We start from the raw sequence: 14,819 nt of genomic DNA on the forward strand, positions 1-14,819 counted from the left end.
CCTGTACAACTAGAGAGACATGCCCTGTCTGCTCCCCATGACCTGTGCCTAAGGCACTTGATAATATTCAGCACCTACTGGGTTCTGGCTTTCAGGTCTCTCAGGTATAGTACTCATGATAGTTTGGTGTCAAAAATGAGGGGCAGAAACCTCTCTGAGTCTTTAAAATGTAGAATGGTGTCCCTGCCTTGCAGGTGAGAATGATTAAAATGAACACACACACACACACACACACACACACTTATCTGCAGAAAACTGAAACCCCTCATTGAAGCCCACTCCTTTAACCAACGCACAGTAAGTTGGAGACAGCAGGTCACAGTTGCAACACTGGAGGAAGAACAGGAAACAGCAAAATCATCCACAAATAGAGAGCACTGTACAGGACTTCTTATTGTACATGTGATACTGTTTACGGCTATGGCAAAGAGGGTAACACTTAAAACACTGACCTGAGGAACATCATTCTCTTACTCAAAAAGATACAAGAGCACATCACCAACTTGAGACCGAAAATAATGCTTAAACAGGGAGGACCATGTGAAAATGGGGAGGTGGCCACAAAAGCCCCACAGATGGATGTCCAAAAGCAAGTAGTGTTGAACACATTATTGATCTCAAATTATATACCAAAGCAGTGATGTTTACAAATGGAAACTTGATGACTAGCCACCTCTAGGAGGGTCAGTTTGTTGACAGTGGACCAAAATCTCTGGAATCCAACCTGAGAGCAGCTAAGGAGTTGCCTGGTCTCCAACAAGCAGACCAGGTGACAGTTAACCATGAACTCATGGGTCTTTCCTACACAACTTGTTAAGGCAATGCTCTGATAGCTGCTGGGACATGTGCATTCCTTTCTGAGTTTAACAAGAGGTATCAGTATTGCCACTCTCCATGAGCCAGGAAAGTTGTGTGTCTCCCACATGAGATTAAAACCTTTGAGGATGATTTCCTTTGATGCTGCTGGCAAATGTTGAAGCATACAGTACAAGATGTGGTTTTGACCAGGTGCAGTATCACAGTCTCAGACAGTGCCAATTCCAGCTCCCACATGAAGAAAGGACAGTTGAAAGATTCAGAATTTGCAATCTGAAGTCAAACTTGCCTCTCTCTGCAGCTGCACAGTAATGGCAAAATGCTAGATCCCAGCTGACTTTGGCTGTAGCTACTGTAAAATGCTCTGCATTATCTGAGCCATCTATTTGGACACCATTTGGAGACACTACTGTTTCAGCACTGCTGCTGTTGGTAAATGGCTGTGTTTACTGGAAATTCCCCAGATGGCTACCCACGCTTTTGTAGAACAAGAGGAATGGTTGATAGAGTCTAGAAATGCTTGCCATGACCTTTTCATGCTCTCCTTAATTATACAGTGAGCCTTGGCTCTTGCAACTTGAAAATCTGTGAGGTTGTCTGCTGTCAGGTGCCATTTAAGCCATCAAAGAGCCACATGCCAGTCACAGATTGCTGAACAGCATTCATCTGTCCACCAAGCTACAGATCACCTCCAAAGATGACCTTAGGACTTTTTGATCGATAGGTCAGCTCCATGATGGATTACTTGTGTGAAGTGGTCCACCCATACCTTGATCTGAACAATGTCAAGTTAACCCTTCTGACCATCCACTTTGGTGGCTTCTCTTCAGGAAATGCTCTATCTAGTAGACGAATGTAGAGTTCGAGTTGAAGTCATCAATTATCTCCCACTGATGTGAGTATCAACAGCAACTGTTTGCAGATTAGTAGACAGGAGGAGAGCAAAGGAGTGCTCTGTCTTATTGAGAAACACTGCAACCCTCCCTTGGTTCTGTTCCCAGTCAGGTCATCTTCTTGGTGAAGGGTATAGTCTCATAGCAAAGGGAGGTCAGTGGGTTTAAAACGTTTTCTTGTAAACACAGACACAGGGGGTGTTCCTATGCTAGCTGTTTCAGTTCCTCCACGTATATCCTGAACCCATTAATGTTCCATTGTATAATGAGAGCCATTTATCATGAGGGTTGCATCAGCACCCTGTCTTTCTGCTGGTGATTGATGCTTGGCCTTTGATTTTTTGCTCTGAGTAGGCTTTGGAGCCACAACCACAGCAGTGGTAATGGCAGCGCTGGATGGTGGACCAGACTGAACCTTTGGAGGAGCAAGGAGCTCCACACTGTTAGTGACCATGACACTGTCTGTTGTTCTGGGAGGAAGTGTAGGCTTCGAAGTAACTGCAGCAGCACAATTTTACTGACAAACACAGGTGCTAGTGCTAACACTAGCAACCTCTGTTTGTGTAGCAGTGTCAGTCTTCTGAACTGGTTGTTTAAGAGTGGCCTTACCACATTTGCAAGTGGCTGCTCCCTTACAACTTGGTGGTGTGACCAAAGTGCTGGCATGTAAAACTGTGCATTAGATTAGGAAAAAAAGGCCACATGCTGAGTTGAAGGCAATCAGTCTTAAAGTTCTCTGGAAGTTTCACACTGCTAAAAGTCAGTGTAAATGTGTCCAGTTTCACGAGATCTCCAACAACCCATTTCATTATGTCCTGTGTATCAACAATGCCTTTCTGGGGTCCTCAGCTTTCAGTTCTTGGTAAATATCAACCATGTCCCTGCAAGTCACAACACCTTTGCTGTAGTTCAAGGTGTTGTGCATTTCACATTCTATTTTTTTTTATTTTTTATTTTTATTTACTTTCATTCCAATTGATCCGTAGTGAGGAGGTCCTCCAGGATGTGGAACATGTCAGAAAAACAACAATACATGACAAATATTTACAACTAAAACAAATAAGCTAATGTACCATTCCACAGGTCCCAAGTGGAATGATCGTCATTTTTTAATGAACACTAAGAGTCACTTTACAAATACTAATGCACTGAATTTAAAATAAAAAAGTTTTTTATTTATTTATAAGGTAATAAACATGTAATACAACTACTGTAATACTTATTTACAATGAACACATTACTGCACTGAAATGATGCAGAAGTTAGATTATACACACACACACACACACACACACACACACACACACACACACACACACAAATTTTCAGTGAACACATTACTGCACTGAAACTGTGCAGAAGTTATGTTGTACTTATATACAAATCAGTTGGTTTTACTAAGAAATTCATCAATGGAGTAGAAGGAGTTGGCCACCAATAAATCCTTTAGGCTTCTCTTAAACTGAATTTCATTGGTTGTTAAGCTTTTTATGGCTGCTGGCAAGTTATTGAAAATGTGTGTTCCTGAATAATGCACACCTTTTTGTACAAGACTAAGTGACTTTAAATCCTTGTGAAGATTATTCTTATTTCTAGTATTGATTCCATGAATTGAGCTGTTGGTTTGAAAAAGTGATATATTTTTAATGACAAATTTCATTAAGGAATAAATATATTGGGAAGCTGTAGTTAGTATCCCTAGTTCCCTAAACAGGCTTCTGCAGGATGTTCTTGAGTTCACACCACATATAATTCTTACTGCACGTTTTTGTGCCTGGAAAACTTTAGCTTGGCTTGATGAATTACCCCAAAAAATAATCCCATATGATATTATGGAATGAAAGTAAGCATAGTATGCCAGCTTTTTTATTTTTATATCCCCTATGTCTGACAAAATTCGCATTGCAAACAGAGATTTGTTAAGACGCTTCAGCAGTTCTGTGGTGTGCTCCTCCCAGTTGAATTTATTATCAAGCTGTAATCCCAAGAATTTAACACTGTCCACTTCTTCTATCTTCTTGTCATCGTATGTTAGACATATACTCTTGGGACACCCCTTACAAGTTCTGAACTGCATGTAGTGTGTTTTTTCAAAGTTTAGTGACAAAGAATTGGCTAGGAACCAGTGATTAATGTCCACAAATATTTTATTGGCTGATATTTCTAAGACTACACTTGATTTGCTATTTATTGCAATGTTTGTATCATCGGCAAACAATACAAACTTGGCATCTGGTAATGTTACTGATGAAAGGTCATTGATATACACAAGAAAAAGTAATGGCCCCAAAATGGAACCTTGTGGGACCCCACATGTAATTAGTTCCCAGTTGGATGATGCCTGATAGCTTGATACATGTTTCTTTCCTAATAACACCCTTTGTTTCCTGCCAGAGATATAAGATTTGAACCATTTTGCAGCATTTCCTGTTACACTATAATACTCTAGTTTACTTAAAAGGATATTGTGATTTACACAGTCAAATGCCTTTGACAGATCACAAAATATACCAATTGCCTGCAATTTTTTGTCTAATGAATTAAGCACATTTTCACTGTAAGTGAAGATAGCCTTCTCAATATCAGAACCTTTTAGAAATCCAAACTGTGACTTTGACAGTATGTTATTTGAGATAAGATGGTTATAAAGACGACTGCACATTACTTTTTCGAAAATTTTTGAGAATGCTGGTAACAGTGAAATTGGACGGAAATTTGATGCTATTTCTTTATCTCCCTTCTTAAACAGTGGCTTAACTTCAGCATATTTCAGCCATTCAGGAAATATTCCACTGATAAACGACTGGTTACACAGATAGCTTAATATGTTACTTAGCTCAGAATCACATTCTTTAATTAACTTTGTTGATATTTCATCATACCCACTAGATGTTTTTGATTTTAAAGATTTTATGATGGACATTATTTCTGTTGGGGTAGTGAGGGTCAAATTCATATTATGGAAGTTACTTGAAATGTCTGGTCTAAGGTAATCCATAGCAGCATCTACCGAACCTGACAACCCCATCTTTTCAGTAACAGTTTTAAAATGTTTGTTAAAAAGTTCTGCAACACAATACACATCTGTCACCAATGTATCATTTACTCTTAATGCTATTTGTTCCTCTTCATGTCTGGTTCTAGCGGTCTCCTCCTTCACTATATCCCATATTGTCTTTATTTTGTTATCTGATATGACTATCTTTTCCTTGTAATATATTTGCTTTGACATCCGTATTACAGTCTTTAATATTTTGCAGTATTTCTTATAATGTGCTATAGCATCAACATTGGAAATGTTTCGGGTTGACAGATACAGTTTTCTTTTTGTTTTACAAGATACTCCTATTCCTCAAGTAATCCATGGCTTCTTTGTAGACTTTCCTCTAACCTTGGTAAGTTTTGGGGGAAAGGAGTGTTCAAATAAGGTAAGCACTTTATTAGCAAAAATGTTATATTTTTCATTTTTCATACTCCCAGATGCTTTGAGCTTTCTGGATGTTCTTCACTTCTTGGGAATCTGATGTTTCTACTAACATGGAGCCATTTTTCAAGATCTTGGCAGATTTTAAACTTCCAGCATTTCTCTTTAAACCTTTTTGTCTGGTAAAAAGGTGAAACTTTCTCAAAGCTCCCCTCTTTTTGTTTAATTATAAGAAACGCATTCTAGTCACTAGCATGTGTCCATTACTCAATACTGAATGAGTCTATGTAATCCCAAGTCTGGAGGACTGGCTACATGAGCCCTCTTATTCAGCTGGGTGTTGGTAGCTACCAGAGCCCCAATTTTTCTACTGGGAGGAGGAAGAGAAGATTTCAAAGGATCCATCCTGGTCCCATGAGCAGCTAGGGAAATAAAAGTGTACCTAGACAGAACCCTGCATGCTTCAGTAGGCCTTATACAAATGAGTTGTGGCAGGTTCCACAGAGATTTCCCACTAACAACCATTCCACTTCAACTGCTATGCCTTTCATCAGTGTGCAGCACACCTTGAGACTGAGATTTTTTATTTTTTTTATTTTTGTTTTTTTATATAGAGGTGCTCTGGGAGGTCAAGCCAAGATCCTTGATCCCTGTGACACACAATGTTCCACTGCCGCACCACAAAGAGTCGTTGAAGCTTGCCCAGAGCTTGTAGTGACAGAGGACTGACAACAATTACCAATCCCCAGTTCAGAAACCCTGAGGTCACCAAGCCCATACCCAGTAAACAAATGCTGAGCCCCTGAGGCCAACTACAGTGACATAACAAGTTTTGTAGGGGATAAGCTTAATGAACTGATATTGCAGAGCCTAATTTGAAACCACTGCACAATCGACTTTTAGACGGTCTCCTTCAAAAATCTTTTGAAATATCACAGACGATGTATGAGTTTGAAATACCTTGATAAACACAATTTGTTTCATTCAAATGACAAGTAATTCCAATTAACTCTAATTCATATTAATTAGTTAAAATGTTGATACAAATGCCTTAGGAACTATATAAGATACTCTGCAAACTATCACATTTGTACCACTGATTTTTAATAATAGATATTAACCTGAATTAATTAGAATTAGTTTTAGTTGGAAAGAAACAAATGTATATGCTGGTTTATAAATGCTGTACTATTTTGATTTTTTACATTTTTGTAGTGATTTTCATATTTTGTATGTTTTTCCTCCTTCTTTCCCTATGTCAACCGGGTTCAAGCAAGATATTATAAACATCATTTGCATGAAAACAGAACCTGAAATTTGTGAGTGCCCCTGAATACTGTTTTGGGCTACTGAATCATATGGAAAACTGGCTTTGAACATAGTCATAATTTGCAGAAATATTCATTTGATTTATAAGGTACTTATTAATCATTCTGTAGGGTATGATTGTTGCCATATAAATGATTTGCAAGCCACCATAATAAAAGAAGTATATCAGCTGAAGGCAAGCAGGTTTTGACTGTTCTGAAAACTTCAGAGTTTGTTAGGCCAGTGACTCAAGTAATTTGATTATACTAAATAGTATGGTGGCAACAGTGACTGCAGCAGTTGGAAGTAAAGCTAGATGTCTTTGTTTATGTACTGAAAAATAATATACAAACATTACAAAATTTTTTGTTTGGTATTTATTAAGTTAGATATCGCCTCAAAAATAGCATGAGAAGTAGTGGTCCTCAGATAACCTGATGACCAGAAGATAAATATTTCCTCAAGAGTTACAGATTTGAAAATCTGCTAAGAAGGCTCACTTTACATAAAGCAAGCTGTGAGTTATGCTAGATCCCAGGATGTATAGGATGCTCAACAGCAAGGTCATCACTGTCTTTCCTAAACTAATTTGAGACAAATGTGACTAAAATGTTTAAAAGTATGGACCAATCTACATCTATAATCTGCAAACTATCATGAAGTGCATGGCACAGGGTTCTTCTCATTTTACCCATTATTAGGGTTTCTTCCTGTTCCATTCATGTATAGAGCATGGAAAGAATGACTGTTTGAATGCTTCTGTGCATCCAGTAATTGTTATAATCTTATCCTCACAATTCCTGTGTGAGTGATACATTGAGGGTTGTAGTGTAATCTTAGAGTAATCATTTAAAGTCATTTAAAGCTGGTTCTTCAAAAATTGTTAATAGACTTTTGGGATACTGAATGTCTATTTTCAAGAGAATTCCAGTTATGATCCTTCAGTATCTCTGTGACACTCTCCCATGGATTATACACACATGTGACCATTCGTGCTGCCCTTCTCTATATACATTCAATATTCCCTGTTAGTCCTATCTGGTACGGGTCCCACATACTTGAGCAATATTCTAGGATGGGTTACATGGATGATTTGTAAGCAAGATCTTTTGTAGACTGATTGCATTTCCCCAACATTCTACCAATAAACCAAAGTCTAACCTGCTTTACCCATGACTGAACCTATGTGATCATTCCATTTCATATCCCTACAGAGTGTTACACTCAGGTATTTGTATGAGTTGACTGATTCCAAAAGTGACTCATTCATATTATAGTCATAGGATACTATATTTTTCATTTTGTGAAGTGCAAAATTTTACATTTCTGAGCATTTAAAGAAAGTTGCCAATATACGCACCAGTTTGAAATCTTATAATATCTGACTGAATATTTAAGCAGCTTCTCTCAGATAGTACTTCATTTTAGATAACTGTATTATCTAAAAAACCTAATTTTATTATTACTATTGTCTGCAAGGTTATTAATATACAACATGAATGGTAAAAGTCCCAACAGAATTTCCTGGGGCACATCATCTCATGATGACAGTGGACAAAACAGCTTTCCCCACAACAGATGGAGGAGTTAAAGTGAAATACAGCACCTCAAAGTTGTTAGTTAGGGGGATCAGTACAACACCCTGATCCCTCCCTGATCCTCATCCATCCTATACAGGATGTCTAGATCTACCACTGACATGCCTTCACAGTCAATGAATGAGTAATGACAGATCCTGTTCTTTCTGCACAGAAGACAGAATCCACAGGAGGGGATAGTACTTGAGGTACCTCTGATACATGTATCACAGGTACATGACTCTTGGGAGCTCTTCTAACATGCCGATTTGCAGCAGCTGTCAATTATTTGACAGTAGTCAGGGCGATTTCTAGCTGCTTATGAACATCAACCAACTCATCCCATGTTTGAGAACAGCAATCACAGTGGGGCTGCATTTTGGCTGAGGAAATGTGATACAAGGCAGTGAAGAAAGGACTTTAAATTAAACTTGCTGATTAGATTTTAATCTGTAGAGCTAAAAAGTTGCTAATTCTCTATAACAATTAAAGCAGATACACAAAATGAGATTTCTATTAATGCAACACAAAAACCTGTGACAAAAATTACTAGTTTCCTAAAACATTTTGATGTTAATTATAGTTGCTAGCACCTCAAAAACTGAGTTAATTTTTGATAAATGCAGATAATATATAGCACTGCTCCTAGGGAAAACTAGATGTACAATAACACAAAATGTTAATTAGAAAATCTGCTACAGTAACTAAATCAATCTGCTACAGTAACTAAATCACAAACCCTGGTTTGTTACAAATTTCTCACAGATTTTATGAAACACAATGGTAGATTCCCAAAATTTTCAAAAACGCACGTTTACTTGCATTGACATATGATGAAATTTAGGGGTGATGTATACTTTGGCTGAACTGTGAACCGCAAATGGTGATTAAATTACATAGCCAAAACACTCGTACCACTAATGTACAAAACTTCTGAAACTAATCCATTTCTCCCATAATTATAAAATTAAATTAGAGAATGATTGTTTTGAATGAGGATAGGTCCACTGTCCATAAAAATCTGAAAGAGCACAATTTAGCTTTTTAAGCCTACAATTGATAAAAACAATACTAATTTATTGCAGCACTCACAAATGTTAGAAATTTCACAATATCTCATAATACAAATGTATATTGATACAATCAATGAAAGATTTACGCAGAAGAAGCAATGCAAACTGTAAACTATGTGAATATAGAAGTTTAAATTGACACACAATCTTATACAAGTGGCCTCACACAAGGTAAAATTCCTAAGTTGACTTTTATATACCCTATAAATAAATGTGCATATTGCATGGATTTTTCACTTAGCTGATCCTGTGCACACTTCTACACTGGTGTCAGTCTTATGATAAAATCCACTGTGAAAACACACAAATTTTAAATACACAGAAGCTAAATTACTGTAACAGAGGCCTGTGATTTAAAACAGCTGGGAAAAATATTGGGAGAAACTGGTACCCTGAAATCACATCTTCTACATAAGAACCTATGTGGGAGGTCAGATATTGCACAGATCCTTGAAACATGAATCATACTCATTTTGTCATCTTCCTAAAATAGAGAACAGATCGGTGGTAAGCCAGTTGCAGCCCTTACATCTTTACATAAAAAATGCATTCTGTTGAAATGCCACATACCTACACATAACTGTACGCCACAAGCACTGTACACTGGTGGGTCCTCTGGCTGGAAGAGGAATCATGGGTCAAAGGACAGTGGTCTATCTGGAGGTGCATAATAACTGTTTGATCCTGCCCCAGCAGCTGGGAGGAGGAATGCCACACCTACGTCATATGTTTCAATGACTGCAGCTTGTTGGTTCTCAATCCTTGCCACTTCACCCACAGACACTTGATCCTGTGTCTCAACAGTAAGGTAACTGTATGTACAAGGGTAACACACAGGGAAATTATATTTTCCATACAGGGATCTTTATGTGCTTCATCTGCTGTTTCATTAACCTGAGTTCCCACAGGTCTAGGTATTCAGAAAAATGACACCCCTTTGCCCTAGCTCTCTAGATGAAATGGGCACTGTGGATCATCTGAATATATTTAACTGCTGTGTACAGTCATTGACAGAATTCATGAGACCTCTCAACTCTCTGTTATGTTGAATTGTGCAGATTTACTGTCTGTTAACACAGCATAATACACAAGGAGATAAAGTGCTACCAACGTATTGCCTATAGATATGGAGTTGAAATACTACTACATTAATACTATATGAATATTGTTAGACTGTTTTAGATAGTTTGAAAGACTATTACTGCTAATTTATTTCTCTCTTGGTTTTATCATCTATGTTTAATAAACTAATGTAAAAACACTATTTATTTTATGCACTGTACTAATAAAAATGAATTAAAATTTGCCATGATAATGTAACAAAAAAGTCTTTTTTTAATAAAACAAAATATACCACACTATCATGAATTAGCAGGATAATATGCACTTCCAGGTTCAAAATGGTATGTATCTACGTTCAGTCCACAGTCATACTGAAGTAGCATTATAGGACTGCCACACAAGTATGACAATGTAGCAGCAGGTTTAGATACATAACGAAATCCAGTTACCAGATCATTCAGTGCCACAATTAAGTTACTATAACTGACAAACTGACAGAAGCAGAAAAAGCAGGCACTAACAATCATGCAATGCAGCAAGTTTTTCATTTTTAGATGTACAGGGTTCAGAACCAAGGCAGAGACAAAACTTATGGGGGAGAAGTTGCCTTAGGATTTCTTTCCTGATTGTCAATCTGCCTGCTAGTATCTCTTTCACAGGCGAGGTAAAAATATGATCTTCAGCAAGATTAGAACCAATAATTAATGTACTCTTCTGCTTGAAAGGTGAACACTTTGCTGCTGAGCTAGGACACAACCATGTCAGACAGTACTTGCTTGTCCCAATGATGTCTAAGGCAGAGATTTCACAATGTAAATGCTGAAGTAAGCTGCAGTTTCTGCTGGAACAAGCTGCCTGGATTTAAAACCATAATTTTTTCTACCTCTGTTTCATCTGTTAAGTGAGAATAATTCAGAATATTTAATTAAAATGTTTGATTTTGCCCCTATAATTCTGAACCAAACCAACAAGTAAATCAACAATTACATAGTTGCCATATGATTATACAATGTCACTGATTCTCCATTGGTCTAGCAACAAGCAGATGTAAATCCTGAGGTGGCTGTCAACAGGCAAGCTCATTCTTTGAGAATGTGGTGTTCCTGGCTGCCACTGCACTGACTATGAGCAGAAATACCTGGTATAGGCCAATGAGTTTTATTTGTATATCTGTAACTAAGATTTGGGTCTAAAGTGAAGTTATGAGTAACGTCCAGATACACTTGCTGCACCTTGAACGTCATAACTAAAGAATGGGGAAACTTCTTTCAGTAGCTTTCCTTTCTTGTAGCTGTCAAAGGTATTTTTGTTTTCCTGTCTCAATCGAATTGTAAACTTTAAAAAAAAAAAAAAAAAAAAAAAAAAAAAAAAAAAAAAAAAAAAAAAAAAACCCTCAATCGAATTGCAAACTTAAAAAAAAAATCACTGGTAGCAACCTACTTTTTTAACATCGCCAGCTGCTGTTAACATCATGACTAAATAAAATTCATTTTAATATTATATAGCTGAAACCTGTTTTCTATATGAATGCTTGCATTAGCACCGTCTCTAACACATAATAACAGGAACGAAAAGACAACATAATACTCTTTGTGGACGATCCTGTTTGATAATAAAATTTCATATGTTGTGAATAACAAGATTCAAATCACAAAAAGAAACCATCCAAGAGAATTTTTCACAATGACCAAAAAATATAACTCAAAAACTGTCAGGATAATCAAAAATTTTGTATCATTGCAGTGGAAGTTCAGCTCAGATTGAGCAGTTGTGATGGTAATGTGCAACAAGGAATAAAAGGTGCCACCAGTAATGTGTCAAATATGTCATTCTTAATCAAGACTGTCATTCATACATAAAAACCAAAGAGAGAAAAAGTGCTGTCTATTTGTAATGATTACAGTATAACTGCTGGTGATACATTTTCAATATGTTGGTAAATTCCTGATGAATGAAGCTTCTCAGTTTTAAGACAGAGAGGAACCAAAGTGTGAAAAGAGGTTATCCTAGATGAGCATAGGATGGAATTTCTATACAGTATCTCACAGCTGATACATTTTGCTTGTAGTTTATTTCTCAGGTGTTTAATTCCTAACAACCTCTCTAGACTACTGAAACATTCATATGCGAATTATCGAGGTGCAGTTGTTAAATCAACCTGCTACTTTAAATATTACCCCGTTTGTGAATGGATCTGACTCAATGGCCAACATTAACTGTAATTGATTTTTATCTTGGAGACTACTGGAGAGGCTTAATAACACTTTCAAGGTAGTCACTGTGCACACCAACTCATCTTCTGAGGTAATTGCTCAATGGCTCTTGCTTAACTAAAAAGTTGATGGTCACATTAAATAAGATAAAACCAGAAGGACAAACAGGCATTGAGATTAGACACCTCACTCTTTACATCACTGTGGACTAACTTGAATAAGTTATGTTTTGGAAAGGCAGGAAATTTAGATGAAATGACATTGATTAAATAAATTAAAGTTTTTGAGAGGAAATATAAATCATTTCTTCCACAAATATCTCCCTTTTGAAATCACCACTACACAGCTAACAAATGCCAAATACATGTTACTGAAGCTCTCTTCAAGTCATTTTAAACACTTTGGTAACTCAAAGTCACAGTGAGGTGTGTCTGCCACCTGATACTGTCATCATTCCAGTCCCAGTGCAATACAATTCCCAACTAGCATCCTACAAATTCACTGAAAAGATCAGCAGTGATATACTTTCAGGAACATAGTCAGAAAGAAGGGCAAAGTCATCCACAAACAATGAACATTGATTGGGCATAATATTGTTGATTGTTATAGCAAACAGAGTGACACTCAAAACAGATTCTGGGGGTACACTATTCTCTTGCTTGAATCATTGTGAAAGAGCATCACTGATCTGATGTCAAAAAACACAACTGGAAAGGCAAGACTATACGAATATGGGTAGATGTCCTCAGAAGCCCCATTTGTGGAACTGTCCAAGGGTGTTACGTTTGCAACTAGTATCATAGGTCCTTTCAAGAGTGAAGGCTATACCTATGAGAGAGTTGTCTGCCAAGGAAAGATTGTTGTATTCCTGTTTTGAACAGGTTGAGGTTGCCAAGGGCTGCATCACATAAAATTGTACTAGAAGTGACTAAGTTCTTCTGATTATAGAACTTAGGTAAGATGTCAGTTGACTATGTGTTCTAGCACCCAATATGCTCAGCCAGATTTTATTAAAAAGAAATAAAAGGATTTGGTTTGCATCCTTTTTGAGATACCATAATATGCTGTATTGGACGCAGTCTGGTGCAGTCTGGTCTGCTGAGACAATGCACAATCCAGCTGCCATAAAGAAAATTGGAAGGTGTATTTCTCAGTGTTGTAGGAATGGAAATTCCAACTACTACTCTCCATTATGTCCTATGACAACAGAAAGCAGGACTCTGGTTTTCAGTGGCATTGATAAAATTGAAATGCACTGCCATTTCCTGTAAACAGTGTAGGTGTAAATTGGATACTAGATTGCAGACGTCTCACTTTAGTACAGCTGCTATTGGTTCCCTGACATATTTACCAGGGATCTTCTTTATAGGAAATATTTTACCAAGTCCAAAAATACTTGCCAAGTCCTCTGCAATGTTTGCAGAATATGGTTGGCTTTGCAACCACTGCCTAACCCTGATTGTGAAGTGCCACATGGTATTCCACCATGGGACATGTTGTCTCATAAGTCAGCCTGAGTACTTTGAAATAGATGCATGAGCAGCATTATGGATCACCCTTGTAATGTGACCTACCAAATTCTGTATACTTTCCCACTGTTTGAAAACAGCCAGTTTGATGTACAGTGTCCAGTTTGTTTTGCTGAGCATCCACCCTCATGACTTCCTTTCAGGGACAGCTACATCTGATGGGTGGAACCAGATGAGGAATCAATCACTTAAATGCAAACCATCAACAACTTCCCATTGGGCAGTGTCTGTAAGGCCAGGAGGGCAGAAAATGAGGTTAGTGGCAGAGTATTATCCCACTGTAGTGCTAAAGTGTGTGGTACAACCAGTAATAAGAAGACATAACTCTTGCACCACAATGTTGCTTTCAGTAGCATTACCCTTTTGCTATGTTGCCATAGATCCCAATAATACTTTATGTGCAATCAGTCCTCAAGAAGTAGGAATGGTTGGGAAGTTGTGAAATCAGGTGAGAATGAGCCTTCCTATACAGAACTTTGTTGAGTTTTACACTGAAAAACATATCTCTGTATGGAATGTGTGCTTCTATAACAACTACCTGTTAGCTGTTATGAAACAGACAGAAGTGGGGAGTCACTTACCATTATCCCTGTCCATACTGAGTTCTTATATCTCCTGACCACTGGGATATCAACACAGTTAAAAAGTGTCTCCTGCAGCAGCAGGAAATTGGGGTTCACCAAACCCATACCCAGCCAACAATGAGTGAGCTCCCTTAGGTGCTTGCCACTGGGCCTGACCCAGGAGGTATGTATGGACACAGATGCGATGAGCATTACCTGTCCCCAAGACAACCACTATTACCCATCAAGCTATATGTGTTGATCTGTAATTAGACTCTCTTTACATACACGATGGTTGTCTTTCTTTGTGGATCTATAGAATGAGTGAATGAAAGAGTGAGCATCCTTAACAGAACAGAGG

General features: G+C 37.6%; 1 protein-coding gene across 4 annotated transcripts in view; it reads right to left on the minus strand.

Moving 5' to 3' along the window:
• LOC126191208 (cGMP-dependent protein kinase, isozyme 1-like) overlaps positions 1-14,819 on the minus strand; it is a 410,062-nt gene that overhangs the window by 65,170 nt on the left and 330,073 nt on the right. The gene's annotated exons all lie outside the window — the stretch shown is intronic.

This window comes from Schistocerca cancellata, chromosome 1 (assembly GCF_023864275.1).
Source record: "Schistocerca cancellata isolate TAMUIC-IGC-003103 chromosome 1, iqSchCanc2.1, whole genome shotgun sequence".
Lineage (NCBI taxonomy): Eukaryota > Metazoa > Arthropoda > Insecta > Orthoptera > Acrididae > Schistocerca > Schistocerca cancellata.